General features: G+C 39.0%; 1 protein-coding gene across 1 annotated transcript in view; it reads right to left on the bottom strand.

The window, feature by feature from the left end:
- The window catches only part of LOC127412694 (eukaryotic translation initiation factor 4 gamma 2-like), a 30,373-nt gene extending 20,440 nt beyond the window's left edge, over nt 1-9,933 (bottom strand). Inside the window, exons 1-2 of the mRNA XM_051649272.1 lie at nt 9,904-9,933; nt 9,006-9,118 (exon numbers count right to left, since the gene is read on the bottom strand). The gene's annotated coding sequence lies outside the window, so the exon portion shown is untranslated. The remainder of the gene's footprint in view (nt 1-9,005; nt 9,119-9,903) is intronic.
- Between the last annotated feature and the right edge of the window lie 15,816 nt (nt 9,934-25,749).

Genomic DNA, 25,749 nt, shown 5'->3' with positions numbered 1-25,749 from the left:
TTACCATCACGCATCTACAAATACAGTCCATCTACTTTATTTGTACTGCTTATTGTGGATGCTCGTGTTCTTAAGAGATTCTTTCTCAAAAATATTCTTTAAGGAAAAGTGTCAGCACACCATATCGTTAAAAAGAGCAATATCACAAACATATATAGCGGAGGTCAAAATAAAAAAAAAAAAAGTTCAGAGTGCAAAGCAAAAAACTACATTGCAATTTGCCACATCTTTTAGTTTATGAAGAAAAATTTAAATAAATCATTAGGTTATGTCATAATTTCTCACCTTGGCAAATTTCCTTGGCTCTTTATTTTTATGACTATTTTCCTCAGATTTTTCATGGCACAAAAGCGTTTTGCTGCCGAAGTGAAGTTAAATATGTCCAGTGTTTCAATACAACTTGACATTCACATAAGCCTGGTGTCCTTCTCCAAAAGACGGCAACGCAAGGCTGTTTTAATGTGATTCTGAAGAAAAAAAACACTCACTGTTGGCCGTCAAGATGCGACTCGGTCAGAAAGCAGCTCTCAATAGCGACGTAATTTCCCAGCAACGCTTGTGTAAATAACAAACATGGCATTCAAGAAAGATTCCGTTAATTTATTATCTGTTGCTTCGCTTTATTTCCAGATACTCCCGAGACATTGCTGTGTTGCCGTTTCCTTAACTTTTGATATTTTACATTGGTGTGTATAAATGGGTATGGTTTATAGTGCACTTTCCCTACTGTTCTCCCAGAAATATTAAATTCTTGTTGTTGGGCTCCATCCCATGACGATGTTATCCAGCCTGTTCACGCACATGCGCACTCCTCAAAAACCTGTCAGAACAGCGCTTGTTTACATGGCCAGATAAGCCGCGTTCTCCGGGAGAAACCTACGTGTTAAACCGCTTTCTCTTAATGCATTAAACGGTGTAATAAAACCAGCATTCTCATTAACAATGGTATTTCAGAACGCCACTTTCTGCAAAAACCCTGGAATAAATGGTTTTAAGCGCATTTAGGGTGTGTTCACACTTGTAGTTCGGTTCTATTGGTCCGGACCAAAAAAAGAAAATGATACATTTAGTCCTGGTTCGCTTAGCATTCACACTGGCATTTTTAACATCGAACCTAAAGCTACAAAACAAAAGGCATCAGGAAAGTCACAACCCGATTAGACAGCTTTTATGATGTATATTTTGCGACGAAACTTGCCGAAGATCCAAAAAAATGCTGGCTGCTGGGCAAAATGCGCTCGTTAGATTTATATATGGTGGTATTTTTACCAGCTGAGAACAAACGAAGTGCTATCCTCTAATAAAGGAAGTCAATTCCTCCGTTGCGCACACACAAACGAAGATATGCTGCAAGGTTGGCTGACGGCAGTTCTGACGCCTGTACTGAACTGTAATGGGCAACATAGCTCCTATGATGAGAAGCAGGTATGCTTGAGGTCAGTATTAGGCAAATGACTTCCCGTTTTTGGTCCATGTTGCATTCATGTATCAATCAAACTGCACCAGAGTTCCTTTGGAAGCGGACCGAGACCCACTATTCCGGCGGTCTCGGTCCGCTTGTTTGGTGCGCACCAAGGTTCAGATGGCAGTGTTCACACTTGTTCAAATGAACTGCACTAACAGAACAATCGCACCAGAGTTCGTCTTAATTGAACCAAACCTGCCAAGTGTGAACACACCCTTAAACACGGTCAATTATAATAAAAAAAATAAAAACAAATCTTTAAAGAGGACTCATGTGAACACCCTACAGACCAACTCTTATATTGGCAGTAAAGCAAGTCAAAAGGAATAATTTACTAGTTTGTAAATTTTTACACCTTGTTCAACATGCGAGCTGCTGTTAAATTTTATTATTTTTCTCTTTTAAAACTGATTTCAAAGCAGTGGCAACATTGATATTTGTTGTTCTCCAAATCGTGCAAACCTGTAAGTAGGTTAATCAATTACAAGTATGACACGTGAAATGTATTTATTGCTTTATTAACATTTGCACTCACCCAGGGCTTAGAAACAAATGCTGACTGCATTAGGGTAATGCACATACCTGTAAATAAACTCTACATAAAAGGCCATCACATTTGATAATTTCACTTATTTTAGAAAAAGTGGTGAAAGTTGGCTTTTTATAAAAAGTGCTCTTCCAGTGTTCAGAGATTTGACACACATACTGGTGAGTTTCTTGTACCGCTTAACGTTTTCTTTCCACCATCAAAGCAGATGCTCGTTCGCTGATTTGCATGACTCCAACAAGAAACAAATATCAAGAATAGAATTAAGAATCAAAATATTACAAATATTGGTAGTGCTACACTAGGCTTTGCTTTCAAAAGCACAGATGACATAATTACTTCTCTCACCAAACACCGATACACATCCACAGCACCCCCTGTGGACTTAATTGTAACTGCCAGATTTGGTGAGATTCAGAGGGAAAGAACAGTACTCAAGCACTGCTCACAACAGGCAAATGGGCACAGAAAAATCTATTTGTAATTGAGTAGTGTTTTTTAAGTCTACTAGCTGGTGCAGAACGAAAACTCAATTAGTCGATTACTCGTGCATATCCCTACAAGTAATTTAAAAGGATATATATTTCTCAAGTGACAGAATAATCGTGATTAAAATTGAGCAAAATAATCCCAATTATTATTTTAACCATTGTCGTGCAGCCCAAGTGTGACAAACACAGAACATCAAAAACCCTTCCAAATAATCAAGTACTCTTGGAACATACCTGTTGCCAACAGACTTGGGATAGTGCTGAGGTGCACCCCGACCTCCTCCTCCACCCGAAGAAGCACTACAAAAACCCCAAAAAGTTGAGTTTAGATAAGTGGTCGACCAATATAGTCGCCGCGGCCAAGAAATCGGCCAATATTTTGTATTTTTAAATTATCGCCTGCTATAGTTTACCATTTGGATGATTAGTTTAGCAATTTGCACCACCACCGAGAATCACTTGTTTGCATGTGATGCAGTTGTTTGCTTTTACGTGCTATCACGTTACAACAATAGACCGGCGTGCAACACAGTCTCTTTTAAACAGTAACATCGGCTCAGGAGACGTGCACAAGCTCGTGATCGTAAGTGCGCTCGCATTCATTCTCCCCCCTTCTCCTTATTAGTTCCCTATAACTTAACTGCCTTGTCCAATGACAAAAAGGCTAATAGTACCAAAACCTATATTATAGACAAATGTAATTCACAAACCTTATAATACTTGCACATACCCAGCGATTTCTTCCTGTGGAGCGCTCATAGACCTTCCTCTGAAACATGCATAACATCAGCCTAGAACAAAACTGTGTCCCTCTGACTTACAAATTTGCATTACGGTCAGTCCGTGACAAAAGCAGGCCATGATCCGGGTTGTTTAAATTGGAAACGGTTCGTTGCAGACGCTGAATCTGCACGAGAGAGCAACTTTAAAAATCAAAGGGTTTCAAATGCACTATTTGTAAATAGCCGCTATGGGTCATATTTAGGGCTGGACGACTAATCAAAATCAATGACATATTAATTGCAATTATTAAACTGCAAGGGCTGCAATTATATGAATAAATATTCTGCACGTGCTACGCTTAATGTACGTGTGCAGATCGGTTCTCTGTAGTGTATTACACATACTCAGAGCATACATGAGGCTCATGATAGTGTTATAAAAGCAGTTCTGAGCTTTAAAACACAAATTCCTTCTCGTGCTCAGAGTTAACGGAAGTGCTGGAGTTCAGTGTGGTGTGCCAACAGGCACGGAGAGCATTATAAATACAGTGCTCTAGATTCAATAATTGCACATTTGCATAACTCAATATGTTTGGTCGCTAAAACTATCCAAATCTAAAATAAACCCATAACACCAGTTTTTGTGGATAGAAGAATGAACGAACATTTCACTGCATTAAAAGGCCACCATCAACTCTGCTAAAAACAGAAACTCAAAAATATTTCCCTCAGTTTTCAGAAAGAGGCCTGAGTTTACCCGGACTGCATAGCAATGCCACATGCAAGTTATTGTGTCAAAATATTATTATTAGCCATTTTCATCATTGTATTAAGGCTGTCAAATTAAAATGATTATTCGTTGAATTTAAGATAAAAACGCACAAATGCTCCAAAGAGCATGTGTGTGTGTCTCGAGACTTATTTTAAAGGCACAGTCCAAAAAAAATAAATAAATAAAAAAAAAGCATTGTTACTACACGAGACGTTAAAAAAAAAAAAAAAAACCAGCAAGACACGACGCAAAGGTCAAAGACATCCGTCTAGCGTATACATGCATAAGACGTATGCGTTTGAAGTGAACAAGAAATATATAGCTGGCCGCAGGCCAAACTCCAAAAAGGGGTGCAAGCTCCAAACCGTCAGCAATGATATATGCTGCGTCCGAAACCAAAGTAGCAGTCTTGTTGCCTCGCTGCCCTATTAGTCAACAGGTGTGTTCGAATTCATGCAGCACTGTGCGCATACCGATCGGCGCTGGACTTGATGCATGCCGGTTAGAAATTTTGTCTGACTTGAACCGGCGCCACCGCCGCGTCACCTTTACATATGCCATCAAAGTACCGCAAGAGCGATTCGAGAGCAGCCGGCTGGTGCAGCCTCTGAAGTTGCTCCAGAAGCTGCACAGGCTCTGATGACGACACAGCTCATTCATGATTGTCCAGACTCACAACGTGACAACAGTTACGTGTTTCACGTGCTGCGTTCGCAATTTAATACTTTACATACTACTCTTTCAACTTCTGCTACACTATATTGCCAAAAGTATTCGCTCACCTGCCTTTACTGCCATATGAGCTTAAGTGACATCCCATTCTTAATCCATAGGGTTTAATATGACGTCGGCCCACCCTTTGCAGCTATAACAGCTTCAACTCTTCTGGGAAGGCTTTCCACAAGGTTTAGGAGTGTGTTTATGGGAATTTTTGACCATTCTTCCAGAAGCGCATTTGTGAGGTCAGACACTGATGTTGGACGAGAAGGCCTGGCTCGCAGTCTTCGCTCTAATTCATCCCAAAGGTGCTCTATCGGGTTGAGGTCAGGACTCTGTGCAGGCCAGTCAAGTTCTTCCACACCAAACTCGCTCATCCATGTCTTTATGGACCTTGCTTTGTGCACTGGTGCGCAGTCATGTTGGAACAGGAAGGGGCCATCCCCAAACTGTTCCCACAAAGTTGGGAGCATGGAATTGTCCAAAATCTCTTGGTATGCTGAAGCATTCAGAGTTCCTTTCACTGGAACTAAGGGGCCAAGCCCAGCTCCTGAAAAACGACCCCACACCATAATCCCCCCTCCACCAAACTTCACAGTTGGCACAATGCAGTCAGACAAGTACCGTTCTCCTGGCAACTGCCAAACCCAGACTCGTCCATCAGACTGCCAGATGGAGAAGCGTGATTCGTCACTCCAGAGAACGCGTCTCCACTGCTCTAAAGTCCAGTGGCGGCGTGCTTTACACCACTGCATCCGACGCTTTGCATTGCACTTGGTGATGTATGGCTTGGATGCAGCTGCTCGGCCATGGAAACCCATTCCATGAAGCTCTCTACGCACTGTTCTTGAGCTAATCTGAAGGCCACATGAACTTTGGAGGTCTGTAGCGATTGACTCTGCAGAAAGTTGGCGACCTCTGCGCACTATGCGCCTCAGCATCCGCTGACCCCGCTCTGTAATTTTACGTGGCCTACCACTTCGTGGCTGAGTTGTTGTCATTCCCAATCCCTTCCACTTATTTATAATACCACTGACAGTTGACTGTGGAATATTTAGTAGCGAGGAAATTTCACGACTGGACTTGTTGCACAGGTGGCATCCTATCACAGTACCACGCTGGAATTCACTGAGCTCCTGAGAGCAGCCCATTCTTTCACAAATGTTTGTAGAAGCAGTCTGCATGCCTAGGTGCTTCATTTTATACACCTGTGGCCATGGAAGTGATTGGAACACCTGAATTCAATTATTTGGATGGGTGAGCGAACACTTTTGGCAATATAGTGCATGTCAGTCTATGGCGGAAATAAGAGTATATTAGTATGCCATTACCATGGGGTTTATTCTGGCACCTTCAGTTCGGCGAAAACTCACAACTCCGTGTTTTTATAACCGTACATCATGTTTATATCGTGCTATATAAATATTATGTTTATTCATTAAAAACCATTCAAAATGATTACAAATACTGACTCCTTTATTGGTATTAAAATACAGGCTTTTATTGTACTTGTACAACCAACAGGCACTGTATTAAGCAGCACAAACATTTCAAATGAATAATGTTTCTGATTATTTTGTATAAAATTCAAGCATCCGTCTATCTGAATCACATTTTGTCTGCAAACATCGCATGGTGATCTCTGACTGATGTAGATTCAGCAAACGACGGGAAGAGCAAAGTGTCCAGCTTGGCTGCTGTCTTTTCAACTCCACCCCCGACTGCAAACAGCAAATCTCGCCAATCGGTAAGACAAGCCGCAGTCTAACTCGAACACACCTAATGACTCAGACAGCGTTTGCATATGAAAGTACCTCCAGAAACTGGTTTTGGACAGGCTACGGAGGCAGCATAACATCACATTGTTTGCTAGGATACCAGCAACTGATTATTACCATCTGGCGTACACTAAAGTTAACGCATCTGCTTCATTCAGTCCAACCGAACCACAAAGGTCAAATAATCTAGAACAAAATCAAGAGAGTTTTGTCTATAACCAAGTGTATTTAATAACTACTACTTTCTCACTAGAAATGGTATAGCTGGAAAAGTGAATAAAAAATAAAGTCATTTTATGCACAAATTGCGGGCGGATGACACGTGTGCATTCAGTGCTCGCAAACTCTGTTGACGAGATTTAGCGTTCGCGTCTGACCAAAGTATACTTTGGGTTTCAACGTGTGTGGAAGTGTCGGACCCTTTTGGAGTTGGCCAAACCCCCTTCTGGAGTTACCACACCCTCTTCAGTAATTTTCACTCCCGCTTGGAGATCTCAGGGCTGCAGCAATACCTACTTGGAGTGAATGGCCCTCAGAGGTGGAAGTTTTATCTTTGGTGGTTGGGTCTTTACTACGCCTTGCTGTTATCAGCATATTTAATAAAAATAAAAAACACTGATACCACCGGTATTATGAAGCTTGGTTCTGTGGTTGTACTATACACCGGTATAGGCTAATGTGCAACACTAAGTTAACACAGAACCGTCTACTAAAGCGTTTTTCTAGTTTTACTTAATATAATATGAACCCATTTTACGCACGTTAACAGTCAGATATGTTCTTTGCAGTAGACAAATCGCTACACTATGCTGATTGGTTTATATTGATGTTATGCCCTCTTGTGAATGTAGGGCACAACGTAGATATAAAAATCATCTGTCTTTTCCACCCCAAAATTTGAATGTAGCTTTTCAGCCCTGTTGGCAGCCCTAGATTGTTTTAGGTCTTTTTGTGAGAAAATGTGACTGCGCACATACCGTCCATGGTGACTGGATTACTGTGCACTGTTGTTTTTGCCTTCTTCCTTTTATGTTGTAACAATTTCTTCATGTATATGCGATGACTAAACAGAAACCAAGAGAAGCTGCTATCAACTATATAAAAGCACAAACTTTAAAATAATTAAATTATTTTAAAGTTCGTGAAATTGAATAAATATTATGTTAAAATAAAGTTAACTTAATTTGTTAGCAATCATATGTACATGTCATTTACTGTGCGTGATATATCAGCATTGGCCATTGAAAAACAAATCAGTTGATCACTAGTTTACATTAGGTTGGGATTTTGATGGGTGAAATAATAGAAACACCTTTTTAAGCTAGATCCCACAGATGCTCACAAACATCAAAACCTGAATCTGCAATACATTTTATTTCAGATTAGGGCTGGGCGATATATCGAATATTAACGATATGATCTAGATCATTTTGTTGATGATGATGAGATAAAAAAAATGGACAAATATTAAGAATATCATGATGATTTTAATGTGCTTTCATTTGGTCATTAAGTTTCATAAAGAGCACATCAGTAAACTAATTTCATGATCCTTCAGTGCTGCACAATTAAACAAAATAACATCAAAATTGCAAGTTGGTAATATGCGATTATTAATCCACAAAAGGCTGTGATTTAAAACCGGATAAACATGATCCGTGTATGATTCAGAACAAACCAATGATGCATGTCCAAGCATTCACGCAATTCCAAACATTAGTAAAAGTTACAAGTTATTATACAAATCTACAAACACGGCACAGAAGAGGAGATTATGGCGTTTCAGGAAATGCAGAACATTGTAAACGGTCAAATACACATTGCCTTTTGTGTCAAAATAAAAGCTCCTTGTGAAGTTGAAGTAAACAGGACAGAATGTATTACTTTTGTATAAAGCAAATCTAATAATCAGATTAATAATGATAATTCAGCATTATATTATAATCAACCTGACGTGTCCCACAGTAATAATTTAGTACTATGCAATGTTCAACTGGGGTTTCAAAAATAAGTCAGTGAAATAGCTTTGCGCAGTAAAAACATTTGAAGGTAAATAATGCTTATTAAGCTACTATGTATCATTGCGTATGAAATATAAAAAGCGCATATCAATGAAAATGATTGGATTTGATTCTCCCTTGTGTTTATTTAATGAAAACCTAATTATTAGATTTGTATTTCCTGTCTTTAAAATATTGAATCTACTCGGCTACAATGGCTGTTTGGATGAAATGATGGTTCCTCTGATTAAAAAAACATGTTTGAGCCATTTTAGAGCAAATACATAACTATCGAGGTATATATCGAATACCGTCAATAGGCCTGAACAACATCGAGGTATAATTTAAGACATATCGCCCAGTCCTATTTCAGACCAACACCTAATTTGACAAAGCCATTAAAAAGGCTCACATATGTATTTGCACCTCAACTGAACATGCCAACTTCCTCAAATGGCCTAAGGTCCAGCAAAACCGTGTTTGGTAAATACGTAAATAAATTCAGAAGTATACCTGAAACGAGAAGCACCCCCCTCTGCGATCACACTCTCCACTTTGGCGGCTTGACAATGAAAGATCCTCGAAAAGAATGAGACTGAAAGGGTGGGGGGTGTAGAAAAATCGGCCTAGGAGAAGAAAGGAAGAAATAACAGAGGTTAGTCATCTCACATGCATAATAAAAATCACATCTGGCTTAAAGTCATCTTTACTTCCTGACATGTATATGGAAAGCCTATCATGAGGACTGCTATCAAATCTGAACAAAGCACAAGGCCTCTCTGCCTTTGGCTCGGATTTCACAAGAGCCTTGATTAAAAAAAAACAAAAAAACAATGTGGTTTGGCATTATAATTCATTTATTTTAAGGTTTAGAGTAAAATGATAGGAGTCAGAATCTACACAGTCTAAAAAGCTGTATATTTAGGCATAATAATGAGCAATAATAACAACACACACTCAGTTGTTGTCATAAAGCTCATTCCATGCATTGGCATTCGGGCTAATTATCTGACACAGGAAAACAGCGGCTATCGGGACACTTAACATTTTGATTCAACTAAATAAGAAAGTAGAAAACAAAAATCATAACGGATTACTTGTTGTAAGATTGTGGACAAATGTGCCATTTACCGGCAGGGTGGAGCGACCGAACAGCTGATCTAATAACCAGACGCCATTTTCTCTTAAGGAGAATAAAGCGAGTCAGTCCATCCACATATAAACCACACAATATCTCAGAATCAGTATCGATCTTCTGGGTTTAACTCTGTAAGGCCCGTCAACACAACAGGATAACGGACTGTAAGACGTTATGGACTTAGTAAACAGTACAACGCAAGAACATGCTAGCAATTGGAGCCATTTTACAGACGTCCACGGTCTAATGCAAGTCAGATAAGAATAATCTTACCTTTTCTAAAAGAACTTCAGCTTTGGTTGTGTTTTGGTACCACAGAAGAAAAGAAAAAGACGAGAAAAGTTCGCGATTTTTCGGAGAATGTTGTTAGTAATGATGCGATTGAAGAACAGTGCGCCTTGAGGTTTACACTGGCCGCACCGGTAAGGAGGAGAACTCTGATCTGACGTCACGGCCAGCCGCATCTTTATTCGCTGGAAACGCCAAACATGCTGGATGTGACGTCATCATCAAGTTTCACTGCACTTGCACTGAAGAGAGAGAAATGATTTTTTCTTTTTTCTTTTTTTTTTTGATGGCCATCGCATCTATGAGATCACCTGGAAGACATTGGCTATCACAAAGGGTAATGTAAATTTTACTTTTAACAAATTATGTTTTTTTTGGGGGGTGGGCTGGGTAGCTCTGAGTAATGACACTGACTACCACGCCTGGAGTCGCCCGAATCCAGGGCGCGTTGAGTGACTCCAGCCAGGTCTCCTAAGCAACCAAATTGGCCCAGTTGCTAGGGAAGATAGAGTCACATGGGGTAACCTCTTTGTGGTCGTGATTAGTGGTTCTCGCTCTCAATGGGGCACGTGGTAAGTTGTGCATGGATCGTGGAGAATAGCATGAACCTCCACATGCGGCGTCTCTGCAGTGTCATGCACAACAAGCCACGTGATAAGATGCGTGGATTGACGGTCTCAGAAGCGGAGGCAACTGAGACTTGTCCTCTGCCACCCGGATTGAGGTGAGTTACCGCGCCACCACGAGGACCTACTAAGTAGTGGGAATTGGGCATTCCAAATTGGGAGAAAAGGGGATACAAAAAAAAAAAAAAATGATGGTTTGTCTAAAAACATCAGGACACTAGCTAACATTAAAGCTGCCGTAAGTGGTCAGGACTGTTTCCAAACAGGTGTCCCGATCTGTCTCCCATTAATCGGCAAACAGGTAGCCCCGCCCCAAAATATGCCATTGGCATAGAGTCGCCTTTGTGTTTTCTGATTGGCTAACACATCAGAGATTTGTTGTTTACAAAGACTAGCTTGAGGATGTCACAGGGACAAGTGTGATTTCACAGGATACCTGTTTCAGTGTTATGTTTAAAGGTGCATTCAGTAATTTTTACGTCATTAAAAAGTTGAACTCCTAAAGATATTAAAGGTGCACTCAGCTGCCAAAACAAACACACCTCCTTTGGAAGGTGTGCTCCTTTGGAAGCTCCGCTCCCCAAATTCATGCACGCGAGACGGTTTTACGCACACCAGCTCCAGACACTCACAACTCTCCTGCTACTAAATCTAACATCACAACAACAGCATATATGGGTTCTATGAAACATAGCAAAATTTATGTTACCTACCTATTGTGAAGAAAAAGAGCAACTTCTGCATTCGTCTTCAAGCCTTTTACCTCTCGGCGGTCTCTCCACTGCTGAAAAGCCTCACCGATGTTGACGCAGCTCTTAGCCCTCGACTTAGCCATCATAATCCATCTTTTTTAGTTTATATTCGTCTGACCTTTTTCTCTTGGTCTGTTTCTCAGCCATTTGTCCTCCTTGGAGTTTAGAAAGTTTGCATCAGCTAGATTTGCCATCACTCTTCTAATGAATTTCCCTCTCGCTCTGCCCCCACCCCCCATCCTGTGCACGTGCAAGAACCACCCCCTGTTGATGATTGGCTGGAGTAGTGTTGTGTAGATCAGTCTGATCCACTTTGTTTTTGTCCCATTTACAGTGCCAGGGCTGTGTACAAATACTAGATTTTTTTTCAGCCCACCCACAGAACAGACAGCTAGCAGACTGTGAGGAGATATTTGCAAAATTTGACAAAATGTGTATTGGATTCGAATGACTGAGTGCACCTTTAACTGTAATTTTGCAATATATGTATGAAATCATGACCACTCAAATTAAAATTAAGACTTTAATCATATCAGTAAACCTTCTAAAAGCTGTTTTATTTTACATGGACAGGGTTCAACCATGGGGGTTGGCTGATGTATTTATGTTGGAATATGTTAGATGAATAAGGTCTTGTAAACATGATTACTTGATTGTACTTGCTTTATGACTATGTGTTCCCCTGTTAAATATAATTTTTTTTTAAAAACCATGGGGGCTGCCATGTTCGAATCACATGACCAGCCTAATACAACTCGCTTAAAGGGATAGTTCACCCAAAAATTTAAATTCAAAATCATTGTTTACTCATCTTTGTGTTGTTATAACCCTATATGACTTTCTTTCCACGTGAACTTAATTGTGAAAAAAAATTTGCACAGTGATGTCATACAATGACAATTTATGGTGACCACCTCTTCAAGCTTCAAAAGAACGCAAAAGTATAATTCAGAAGTCTAATAAATTATTCCATGTGACTCCTGATTGTTATGAAAGCATACGATAATGTTTGGTGAGAAACAAACCGAAATCTAATGTATTATGTAGTGAAAATGTTCACTGACCGTTGATTTCCCGTGAAAGTTTATGATAGGGCATGAGAGCAACAGTTTACGCAGCCCCTTCGCAACACTGGGGGGGGGGTTCAAGCGAAAACTTGTTTATCTAAAAACAGGTCCTCCACAGCACAACAGAACATACTAAGCATTTCTGAAGAGTTTGTAGTTGAAGAATTGATGCATTTCTATGCCCAGCCTTATTTTTTTGAAAGTTTTTGGACCAGTGCCAGTTCACACTTGAAAATATAAAACAAGCGATCGATAGAATGTACCATCGCTCATCACGGCTGGTTAGGACAAAAACTCTGATTACCATAGAAAATAATCCTTTTATCGCGTGTCGTTTGCCGTCATGTTTGGACACAGTGTGACTGTGGCTGCCTGTAGCCTCCTCTATGTTTCTCTTTGATTTCCGAGTACTCCATTAAAAAAAATAAGGCTGGGCGTTGAAATGCATAAATTCTTCGACTACAAACTCTTCAGACATGTTTAATAAGTTCTGTTCTCTGTTTTGTGTGCAGCTGTGTGGGTGTTCTGTTGTCGCTATCGCTGTGGAGGCCTGTTTTTTAAACAAAAAATTAATCGCCCTAATGTTGCGAGAGGGCTGCGTGAACTGTTGCTTTCGTGCCCTATCATAAACACGCAAAATATCAATGGTCATTGAACAATTTAACTAAATAATACATTAGATTTTGGGTTGTTTCTCACCAAACCTTATCATATGCTTTCATAACAATCATGAGTCTAATAGAATCATTTATTAGACTTCTGAATTATACTTTTGCATTCTTTTGAATCTTGAAGACGTGGACAACATAAACTGCCATTGTAGGACATCACTGAGCACAACATTTTTTCACAATTTTCTCCATTTGTGTTGAAAAGAAAGAAAGTCTTATAGGGTTATAACAACACAGGGATAAGTCAGTCAAAAATAGTTCATTTTTGGGTGAACTAATCCTTTAAGGAAAACATGCTTTTTTCTGGTCACAAAATGTATATCAACATTGAAAAATATATTTACTTCTATTTAATATTGATTGAGTAACATCATTTGTGTGAAAATAAATATTAACGGAAGGTTGTTTTTTTTATTAATTTTTTTTTTTTTTTTTTTTTTTTAAGTGGCGAGGGAGACTTTTACCCTACACTTGGGGTAAATGGGCCACTGAGGGGTTAAAATTATATTGTGTAAATATAGGGACAATAGTTGTAGAGCAAAATTTGTCAACTTAATAATTTTGAGACAGCAAGATGCTTTTTTGAGTCACAAATTAAGATAATACTTATTCAGAATAAACACTTCAGAAAGGGGTTTACCATTTTCTGTTAATTTCAATCGCATTTGGCATTTCACAATATCTCATATATTCTTTAAACAAATGAATCTCCATTGTGATTGGATCAATCAATGTGAGCCCACTTTGAAAAATTTTCATAACAAATCTATTCACCACACTTAAGAAAAACAATGTGTTTAATAGGGGCCTTTAGCCCCTGCAACAGGGGGATTTTTACACCAAATACTACCCTTTCACATATTGGATAGTTATTAAGAAACGTTTGAATTAATGACCTTGAAATAAATGAAAAATGACAAATAAGGATTTTAACCCAAAATAAATTTGATAATTTCAGGGATTTTCATTAGCTTCATAAATTTGCAAGTTTTTAAAAACTATTAAATATTAAATATTAAATATTATCAAATGATCTCTAAATCAAACTTTATGCATTGCATGCAATGATCTCATGGATCAGGAATATTTTGTAGTGTAGTGTATAGAGACAAACAGGTGTTAATGAAAGTACTGTGGAAGTTTTTGTTGCTGTTTAGAGTTTTGGGAGAAAATTAAATAAAAAATGCCTTTTTCCCTGGGGGAACTTTAGCCATGTTGTACCCTATATTATTTATATAATTTTGGATTTTGAGGACAGGTTCGAAAAAGTATATTGCATAATATGATTTAGGACATGTTCCTGCATCAAAATCCTTCTTGGTCTGGGAACCACATTCTTATTAGCCAGTCAGATTGTTGTGTTAGGTTTAGTGCTGGAGTTAAAGACCTAAAAAACATTCTTTTAACACTAATCCTTTGCCTGTCATTTTATGGGTTAGGTTAGGTTAGGATCCAGGACCAAAAAAAGGATGTTGATCCAGGAATATGTCCTACTTGAGTAAATATGCTGTGCTGCCTGTATGTAACGTATAGGCAGGCGAGCAGGACAAGAAAGATGAAGAAGAACCCAAATGCAGTTTATTAACTAAAAACATGAAAGCATACAAAAAAACATAAAAGAAACAGAATCTAAACATGAACCAAACAGGACTAGACTATGACTTGACTGAACTTGACTAATGAAACCAAAGACTATGACACACCATTACAGGATAAGACAATCATAATACTTGACAAAGGACAAAGGCAAACATGAGGGCTTAAATACATAGACTAGGGTTAACAAGGTAACAAAACCACCAATGACAAGACTAAACTAATAACAAGATAACAAGTCTAATAAACATGAACCAATGAAAAGACAAGACTAATAAACCAAGAACCAGTAAGAACAAGACACATAAGACATGAGGGAAACAGGAAACCACATGACTAAACACACATAAACAAAAACAGGAGGTAAACCAATTTCAAAATAAAAGACATGAAATCAATACATGATTCAAAACATGAACAAAACACACATAAATGTGACAGATCCCCCCCTCGATGGGTGGCTCCCGATGCCCAACAATAAACAAAAACAGGAGTTCAATAGGGAGCTGGGGGGGGGGGGGGGGCTTTGGGAATCAGACAAGGCTGCAGACCACGGGGGACCAGATGGGGCTGGAGACCACGTGGGGACAGAGGGCGCTGTAAACCATGGCGGAGCAGAGGGCAGAGCCGGCGAAAGACCTATACACATCTTCTTCCTGAGATGGCTGAGGAAGTTTGGAATGAACCGCCACATCCTCACACGGTTCTACACCTGCACTGTAGAGAGCATCCTGACTGGCTGCATCTACGGCAATAGCACCCCCCACAACCGCAAAGCCCTGCAAAGGGTAGTGCGAACTGCCAGACACATCATCGGAGGTGAGCTTCCCTCCCTCCAGGACATATATACCAGGCGGTGTGTGAAAAAATCTCGGAGGATCATCAGAGACTCCAGCCACCCGAGTCATGGGCTGTTCTCACTGCTACCATCAGGCAGGCGGTATCGCAGCATCAGGACCCGCACCAGACTCCATGACAGCTTCTTCCCCCAAGCAATCAGACTTTTGAACTCTTGATCTCCCACGATCAAAATACATCAGCACTGCACTTTATTACTCTTACTCTTATATCTCACACTGGACTGTCATAAATTATATTATTATTATATTATATTCTCTTAACAACTTACTATCAACCGACAGCCTGAATGTCAATACAGTACAATACAACCTACTGTACATTCTATTTATACTACTATATATACTTTTTTATATATTTTTTATTTTTATTGAATAATGTGTATCTATATTGTGTGTATTGTACTGTACAGTGTATGTTATTATTTGTATATTGTGTTTTGTGTAATTATGTGTATATTGGACTTTAAATTGTGTTGTGTTAATTTGATGTTGTTATAAATTGGTATATGTCTCATCACTGTCACGACTGCTATGTTGAACGGAACTGCACCCAAGAATTTCACACACCATTGCACTTGTGTATATGGCTGTGTGACAATAAAGTGATTTGATTTGATTTGATTTGATGTGAGGATTTTGTTTGGTCAAGAAGCCAACTTGGACAAGCGTTGGATTCGACTCGACGGATCTGTTTGGGATTATATTTCTTCCTGCTTGCTGGATTCGTTGCTGGACTAAGGCTGTGCGCTCGACTGGACATTAAAGAACTGGTCTGATCAACTGGATTATAGGTACGTTTGCTGTTTGAATACTAAAATGGCCATATGATATTATGTGTGCACACAGTTGGGTTAAGCGTAATTCCAATGCATTGGTTGTCAAAGACTGACTGATGTTGCTTATGGGTATAATTACAGTTGTGCTCAAAAGTTTGCATACCCTTGGAGAATTGGTAATATATGTACAATTTTTAAAGAAAACAGTGAGCAGCCAAAACTAATTTCTTTTATTTCTTATGGGATTCATATTCAACTGTAGGTTATAACAGAATGGCACAATCATAAAACAAAACATGGCAACAAAGAAAAAAATGAAATGACCCCTGTTCAAAAGTTTGCATACCCTTAGTTCTTAATACTGTATATTGCCCCCTTTAGCATCAATGACAGCATGCAGTCTTTTGTAATAGTTGTCTATGAGGCCCCAAATTCTTGCAGGTGGTATAGCTGCCCATTCGTCGTGGCAAAATGCCTTCAGGTCACGCAAAGTCTTTGGTCATCTTGCATGAACCGCATGTTTGAGATCTCCCCAGAGTGGCTCGATGATATTAAGGTCAGGAGACTGTGATGGCCACTCCAGAACCTTCACCTTTTTCTGCTGTAACCACTGAAGGGTCAACTTGGACTTATGCTTAGGGTCTTTGTCATGCTGGAAAGTCCAAGAGCGTCCCATCCGCAGCTGTCATGCAGAAGAATGCAAATTGTCTGCCAGTATTTTCTAATAACATGCTGTATTCATCTTGTCATCAATTTTCACAAGATTCCCCATGCCTTTAGAGCTCACACACCCCCAAAACATCAGTAAGCCACCACCATGCTTCACAGTGGGGATGGTATTCTTTTCACTATAGTCCTTGTTGACCCCTCTCCAAACATAGCGCTTATGGTTGTGACCATAAAGCTTTATTTTGGACTCATCACTCCAAATTACAGTGTGCCAGAAGCTGTGAGGCGTGTCAAGGTGTTGTCGGGCATATTGTATCCGGGCTTTTTTGTGGCATTGGTGCAGTAAATGCTTCTTTCTGGCAACTCGACCATGCAGCTCATTTTTGTTCAAGTATCGTCGTATTGTGCTCCTTGAAACAACCACACCGTCTTTTTCCAGAGCAGCCTGTATTTCTCCTGAGGTTACCTGTGGGTTTTTCTTTGTATCCCGAACAATTCTTCTGGCAGCTGTGGCTGAAATCTTTCTTGGTCTACCTGACCTTAGCTTGGTATCAAGAGATCCCCGAATTTTCCACTTCTTAATAAGTGATTCAACAGTACTGACTGGCATTTTCAAGGCTTTGGATATCTTTTTATACCCTTTTCCATCTTTATAAAGTTCCATTACCTTGTTACGCAGGTCTTTTGATAGTTCTTTTCTGCTCCCCATGGCTCAGTATCTAGCCTGCTCAGTGCATCCACGTGAGAGCTAACAAACTCACTGACTATTTATACACAGACACTAATTGCAATTTAAAAAGCCACAGGTGTGGGAAATTAACCTTTAATTGCCATTTAAACCTGTGTGTGTCACCTTGTGTGTCTGTAACAAGGCTAAACATTCAAGGGTATGTAAACTTTTGATCAGGGTCATTTATGTGATTTCTGTTATCATTATGATTTAAAAAGGAGCCAAACAACTATGTGATAATAAATTGCTTCATATGATCACTATCCTTAAATAAAAGACCGTTTTTTTTGCATGATCTGTCATATTTTCAAAATCAATGCCAAAATTTCACAATTTCTGCCAGGGTATGCAAACGTTTGAGCACAACTCTATATGTTTGTCCATAATTGTTTGCAAAATGTAAAAGTGTATGAATGCTGAAGGGTTTGAGTTAAATCAAAGCCTGCCTGACTTGTGGAAGACGAGTCTGAAAGAGGAAAAAGACCCGTTAAATTAACAGCTAAATCTTTGGTGGAAAAACCTAGCCTTTCTTAACTTTTGCAAAGTGTCAAGTTAAACAAAGCTCAGAAACTAATAGAGTCTATTAACAGGTTAATATACTGTATGACGACAAAGAATACAAACCTGAGGTACGTTTGATCTTTGAAGATTTTATGAAGGTACACTACCGGTCAAAAGTTTTGAAACACTTATTCATTCTTTATTATAATTTTTTTCATATTTTAGAATAATAGTAAAGTCATCAAAACTATGGAATAACATAAATGGAACTATGGGAATTATGTTGTGACTAAACAAAATCCAAAATAAATCAAAACTGTGTTATATTTTAGCATCTTCAAAGTAGTCACCCTTTGCCTAGAATTTGCAGACATGTACTCTTGACATTTTCTCAACCAACTTCTTGAGGTATCACGCTGGGATGCTTTTTAAACATTATTGGAGTTCCCATCTATGTTGGGCACTTATTGGCTGCTTTTCTTTATTATTTGGTCCAAGTCATCAATTTCAAAAACTTTTTTTTAAATTCCATTTTAGTTTTATAATGAAATAAATGAATATGGTAGCACAATTATATTTTTTTCAAACATTTAAGTATACACCTTAAGATCAAAAGATTTTTAAGATCATGAGAAACATTTCAGTCAAGTGTTTCAAAACTTTTGACCGGTAGTGTATGTTCAGAGGTTAAAGAAACACATGAATCATTGTTGATTATTTTACCTGTTGATGAAGCTGAAAAACACGAAATATGGTTTCAAGCAAAGATGATACTAATGAATGAGTTCAGTGAACGTGTCAATAGATGGTTATCAGACACAGCTAAAGGTCAAAAAGGCTCTAAAATGAGTGATGTTGATCCTAAAGACAGCATCTCAAATGTGTCTTATACTACCTCCAAATGTAGTAAACACAGCTCATGCAGCAGTAGGAGTAAATCCATTGCATCTGCATGTATTCAGGCAGAAGCAGAGAAAGCCACGCTCATGGCACGCGCTGCTGCATTAAAACCTAAACATGCTATTGAGGCTCAGGAGGAGGAATTGAGATGGAAAAGGGAACAATTGGAAGTGGATGCTGAAATAGCAGCTTCAACTGCAATGATCGCTGTGTTGCAATCTTTTGATAATCAAAGTGAATGTTCACAGAGTGGAAGTTCAAGTTCAGACTCAAAGCAGAGTGAACAAAGGGTGACTAATGTAACTGATGACCTCAATTTTGATTCTTCAGGGTCAAAGGGTTTGAATCCCAATGCAAATGAATATGTGCAAGTGAATTCAATGAATAGAGCTGGAGCAGCTGGTGTCTCTACATCACAAGTCATAACAGAGAAACAGAGAAAAGGATGGAAAGATCAAAAAATATTCCACACATTAAAACATCCTGAATTCCATTATTCGGCTCAAATGCAACAAGGCAATAGAGGAGTCCATCAAGTGACACACATATCACCTCCGCAGGGTGATCCTTTGCTTGAAGTCTTGAGAAGGCAAGAGGAATTAACAACTTATCATCTTCAACAGCAAGCAAATCCTCATATCTTACCAAAAAAGGAGATTCCAGTCTTTGATGGTGACCCATTGCAGTATATTCCATTCATCAGAGCATTTGAACATGGCATTGAGGAAAACACTACCAATGAAAAGAATCATTTGTATTTCCTCAAGCAGGAAGATGTTTACTAGGGGACAGTCTAAAGAACTGGTCTGAAGTTGCCAGCATCTGACCTCAGGCAGAGGTTATGCAATGGCTAAAGGTTTATTAAGGAAACATTTTTGTAATGAGTTCAAAGTATCTATTGCCTATTTGGAGAAAGCCTTGGGCTGGCCCATTTTAAAGGCTGAGGATGTGCAAGGTTTACAGGCTTATGCTTTGTTTCTGCATACATGTTGTAATAGATGAACTTTCATATATTCAAAAACTCAACATGCCCATCAACATGAAAGTTGTTGTAACGAAATTACCCTACAAGTTAAGAGAGCAATGGAGAGCAAAGGCTTGTGAGATTATGGAAACCAGTCAAGGCAGAGCAAAGTTCTGTTGAGTTTGTTGTAAAACAGGTTAAGATGGCATCTGATCCTGTGTTTGGAGATATCCAGGAAAAAAGAGGCAATAATAAATCCAACAGCCAGGTATGCAAAACTTTTAGAGGGAATATTTTTGCCACTGATGTTGTTGTTTCAGTTCTGGCTAAGAAAACCAGCAATGTATTAGCACAATAAGGATACAGCTCTGTATTTAAGTCTAATGGAAACTGTTTGTTCTGTGCAAATCAACATCCATTGGAAAGGTGTTTTGCTTTGAAGAAAAGGACTCAACGAGACAAAACCGAATTCCTGAAATCCACGGGAACTAGTTTTGGTTGTCTAAAGACAGGACATTTGAGTAAGGAATGTGACAATTGTTTGATTTGTAATGTTTGTGGAGAAACACATCCAAATATTCTTCACATATATCGTAAGAGGGTAATTGTGAAGGAGCTAGAGGAGAAGCGCAAAGTAGTGTCTGCTCAAACTTGTGGTATTACAGGGGCCTGGAATGAGAGAACACTAATGCCAATCATACCGGTTCAAGTGAGATCTATTAAAGGTAACAAATTGATGCAGACATATGCTTTTCTGGACCCAGGAAGCTCAGGTACTTTTTGTTCAGAACATTTAATGAAAGAACTGAATATGAGTGGTAAGATGGTCAATATTCTTCTTTGTACTATGGGTCAGGAACAGTCTGTGTCCTGCAATGTTATTGATGGACTAGAAATCAGTGGTATCAACACCAATCATTTCTTCTCACTTTCTGCTGTATACACGCAGCAGAAGATGCCTGTTAACTCAGAAAACGTAATTACTCGAGGAGTTATCTAAATGGTCATACTTGTACAAGGTTAAGATACCATACATTCAAGCAGGTATTGATTTGCTGATTGGAAGTAATGCTTACAATGTGATGGAACCATAGAAAGTATAAACAGTCATGGTAACGGGCCATTCGCCATTAAAACCTAATTGGGATGGGTTGTTAATGGGGCCACGGAAGGAAATGGTGACCACAAGAATGAAATTGGTCATTCTGCTGTTACTGTTAACAGAATTTCTATTGTTAAATTGGAGGAGCTGCTTAACAATCAGTTCAATTATGATTTCAGTGAAAGGACTGCTGATAAAAGAGAAATGTCAAGGGAATATCTTCGGTTCATGGACATAATGAACAATACAATCAAGCTTTAGGATGACATTATACAGCCTAAAATTACTGATGATGTCATGTTACCTGACAACCATTGCATTGCTAAGCAACGAATTAATGGTTTGAAAAGGAAATTGGAAAGAAACCAAGGGTTTCATGAGAAGTATACTAATTTTCTTACTGATGTTGTACATAAAGGTTATGCAGAGAAGGTGCCAGCTCACCAAAAAGAGCCTGTGGATGGCAGAGTTTGGTATATTCCTCATCACGGGGTGTTTCATCCTAAGAAGGGATCATTGAGAGTCGTGTTCGACTGTGGAGCAACATATAAAGGGACATCACTTAATAGTCAAATGTTGCAAGGCCCTAACCTTACTAATTCTTTGGTAGGTGTATTACTGAGATTCAGGCAAAAACCAGTAGCCTTCATAGCTGACACTGAAGCAATGTTTCATCAAGTCAAAGTGGCTGAGGAAGATGTGGATTTTTAAATCAAAGATGTGGATTTTCATTTTTTGTGGTGGCCTGATGGAAAATTGACTAGAGAACTCCTGGATGATGGTTCATCTTTTTGGAGCTGTGTCTTCTCCAAGTTGTGCTTGCTATGCCTTGAAACAGACAGCGAAGGACAACCAAGCAGACTTTCCAGCAGAGGTAATTGAAACCATCAACAACTTTTATGTGGATGACTGTTTAAAGAGCGTCTGTTCTGAGGAAGTGGCCATCTCTATGATTAAAAATCTCACTGCTCTCTGTCAGAAAGGAGGTTTCCGTTTGACAAAATGGATCAGCAACAGTCGCAAAGTTTTGCAGTCAGTTTCTGAGGAGCACCAATCTAAGGATATACAGCAGCTAGATCTGGATCAAGATAAATTGCCTGTTGAAAGAGTTTTAGGTCTTCAGTGGAGTGTGGAGACCAACACCTTTCAATTTAAGATTTCTTTGAAAAATCAACCATGTACAAGGAGGGGTATTCTACCTGTAGTAAGCTCTGTCTATGATCCTATGGGATTTTTAGCACTGCTTATTCTGCCTGTTAAAGTGCTTTTGCAGGAGTTGTGCAGACAGAACTTGGGCTGGGATGATGCCATATCATCAGTCCTCCAGAAGCAATGGAAACACTGGATTTTCAAATTGGACAAAGTTGCAGAGTTCCAGGTGAGCAGATGTTTTAAACACATGGATTTTGGACTACCCACTCATGCTTGTCTACATCACTTTGTTTATGCTTGTGAAGTTGGATATGGTACAGTCACCTATCTTAGGTGCAAAATAGTGCAAGCATGGTACATGTAGCTTTCTTGTTGGGAAAGGTTAGAGTAACACCGTTGAAACCGGTGACCATACCTCATTTGAAACTAACAGCGGCTGTCTTGGCAGTCAAGGTTGACATCATGTTGAAGGAGTTGCAACTCAGATTCAGTCTTTTTGGACTGAGAGCATGACTGTCCTTAACTACATTAGGAACCAGAGCAAATGGTTTCATAAATTCATTGCTAATAGAATATCTTTCATAGGAGACGCGACACAACCACAACAGTGGAGATATGTTCCTACTAAAGAAAATCCAGCAGACGATGCATCTCGTGGATTGAAGGTGGAACATTTTCTGAATAATTGATGGGTTGATGGTCCTAGCTTTCTCTGGAAGCCAAGCGAAACTTTGTTTCTCACAAGTGATCAGACTTTGAATGATGATGACCCAGAGGTTAAAAAGGAGTTGAAGGTAAATGCTATGATCTTGCAGAATGGACAGAACGCCACAAGTCAACTTATCAATTACTTCTCAGAATGGAAACATCTAAAGGTTGCAGTTGCCTGGTACTTGAAACTGCAGAAACTTCTGATGGAGTTGTAAAAGAAAGGAGATATCTTTAGAGCAGATTAACAACGTTGCTGTAGATGCAAAATTACAGGAATTTAAAGCATCTCTGGGAAGACAAGGTTTGTCTGTAGAGGATCTGTCTAAGGCTGAGATTAACATCGTTCATTTCAGTCAACAGGAACAATTCCAAGAGGAAATTGCTGAACTCAAGGATGGAAGGATTGTTGTCAAAAGAAATAGTACTGTTTACAGTTTGGATACTGTATTACACGTTGGATTGTTAGTAGTTGGAGGAAGACTTGATAAGTCAGCCATGCCCATTGAAATGAAAAATCCCATCTTGTTATCTAAAGATCAGTATGTGTCATCTCTCATACTTCAAGACATTCATGAACAATTGGGTCATGGTGGCAGAAAACAGATGCTTTCCAAGCTCCGGTACAAGTATTGGATTACAAATGCTAATTATGTTGCAAGAAAGATCAATTCCAAGTGTGTTATCTGTAAACAATATAAAGGGAAATTGGGTGAACAAAAGATGGCAGACCTTCCATGGGAAAGGATTAACCCTGATCTACCAACTTTTACCAACATAGGAGTGGATTTCTTTGGCCCCATCGAAGTAAAAAGAGGAAGGAGTAAAGTGAAACGCTACGGAATGATATATACTTTTATGGCAAGTAGAGCAGTCCATTTGGAAATGGTGTACTCACTAGATACGGATTCATGTATCAATGCTTTTCGCAGATTTGTCTGTTGTCATGGACAGGTGTCTCATATGAGGTCTGATAATGGAACGAATTTCATCGCTGCTGAGCGGGAGTTAAAGGAGGCTCTCATTGGATTAAACAACGAAAAGATTCGAAGCACCTTACTGCAAAAGGGAGTTCAGTGGAGCTTTAACCCTCCAACAGGTGCTCATTACAGAGGAGTATGGGAGTGTATGATTCAAATGGTGAGACAAATTCTTTGTGCAGTCCTTCGACAACAAACATTGGATGACGAAGCACTGCAAACTGTCTTGTGCGAAGCAGAAGCTATTTTGAATGATAGACCTTTTTCTAAACTATCCAATGATCCTAGTGATCTGGAAGCCCTCACTCCAAATCACATCCTGCTTATGAGAGGAAATCCAGCATTGCCACCTGGCTTGTATGAAAGATCCGATCTTTATGCCTAAAGGAGATGGAAACAAGTGCAGTACATTTCCGATCTCTTCTGGTACGAGAATACCTACCCTTGTTGCAAAAACGACAAAAGTGGAATAAGGAATGTAGAAGCTTTAATCCTGGAGACATCATGATTATTGCTGATTCTATGGCAACACGTGGCTCATGGCTACATGGCAGAGTTGTGGAGACTTACCCAGACAACAAAGGTTTAGTACCTTCAGTAAAGGTTCAAACCAAAAATAACATTTGGGAACATCCAATTAACAAACTTTGCCTTCTATTAGAAGCAACAGACTAAACTAGGGCATACAGTATTTTGTTTGGTGTTTGAATTTACTGTTACCTATATGCATTTGTACAAAATATTGAATGGGTATGTATGGATCCAATTTGTATGATTTTGTAATTGTTATGTCAATGTGCCATAAGCAATTAAGGGGCCGGTGTGTAGGAGCCATTTTGCTGTATATTGAAATGTATAAATAGGTACACATGGGTTGGAAGGGCAAGTGTTTCTGGGAATGGAGGAAGCACACAGTTTTTGATTGTGACCGTGCTTGTAAACGTGAACAGGTGTGACCAGGAGTGAAACATGCTTGAACATGTGCTTTACCATGTGTGTGACCATGAACGTGAACTTAAGCGTGTATGTATTTCACTGTGTTTGATTTGGATTGTATTCTACTCGATTGTATTCAACGATGTAAAGTTCGGGGTTGGCTTGAACATACTGGAATTGTGGAACTAACAAATGACGACTTCAAACTACTGGTGAGATACATTGTAAACGGTTCCTTTCTACAAATAAAAGACAAACAAAGAGTAATGAAGAGAACATTTGCTTTATTGACACGAATCAATTACTTGCTCACTCTTCGAACCCAATTCACCTCTGGCTTTAATGGAAAGCCATTACAACCACCAATGACAAGACTGAACTAATAACAAGATAACAAGACTAATAAACACAAACCAATGAAAAGACAACACTAATAAACCAAGAAAAAATAAGAACAAGACGCATAAAACATGAGGGAAACAGGAAACCACATGACTAACACACATGGCCAGAAACAGGAGGTAAACTAATTTCAAAATAAAAGACATAAAATCAAAAACATTATTCAAAACAAGAACAAATCACACATAAACGTGACATTGTATGCATATCACAAATTGTGCACATGCCAAGAATAAATGCCTTTTTCAAATCCAGTCAGTATTTCTACATGCTAATCGTTTTAATGGAATTATCCCTCCTAATCTAATGCAGTTTTACTCCTCTATATTCATTTAAATTGCACATGTCATTGCCAATACTGTAATTATTGCAGTAATAACACTGATTTGAAATGACTGAAATTTATTGTGGATAGAAAGATGTGGGCAGCAAATTCAAA

Source organism: Myxocyprinus asiaticus, chromosome 2 (assembly GCF_019703515.2).
Source record: "Myxocyprinus asiaticus isolate MX2 ecotype Aquarium Trade chromosome 2, UBuf_Myxa_2, whole genome shotgun sequence".
In the NCBI taxonomy this organism is placed as follows: domain Eukaryota; kingdom Metazoa; phylum Chordata; class Actinopteri; order Cypriniformes; family Catostomidae; genus Myxocyprinus; species Myxocyprinus asiaticus.
Note: the sequence above shows the minus strand (reverse complement) of the source record. Positions and strands in the feature narration are given on the sequence as shown.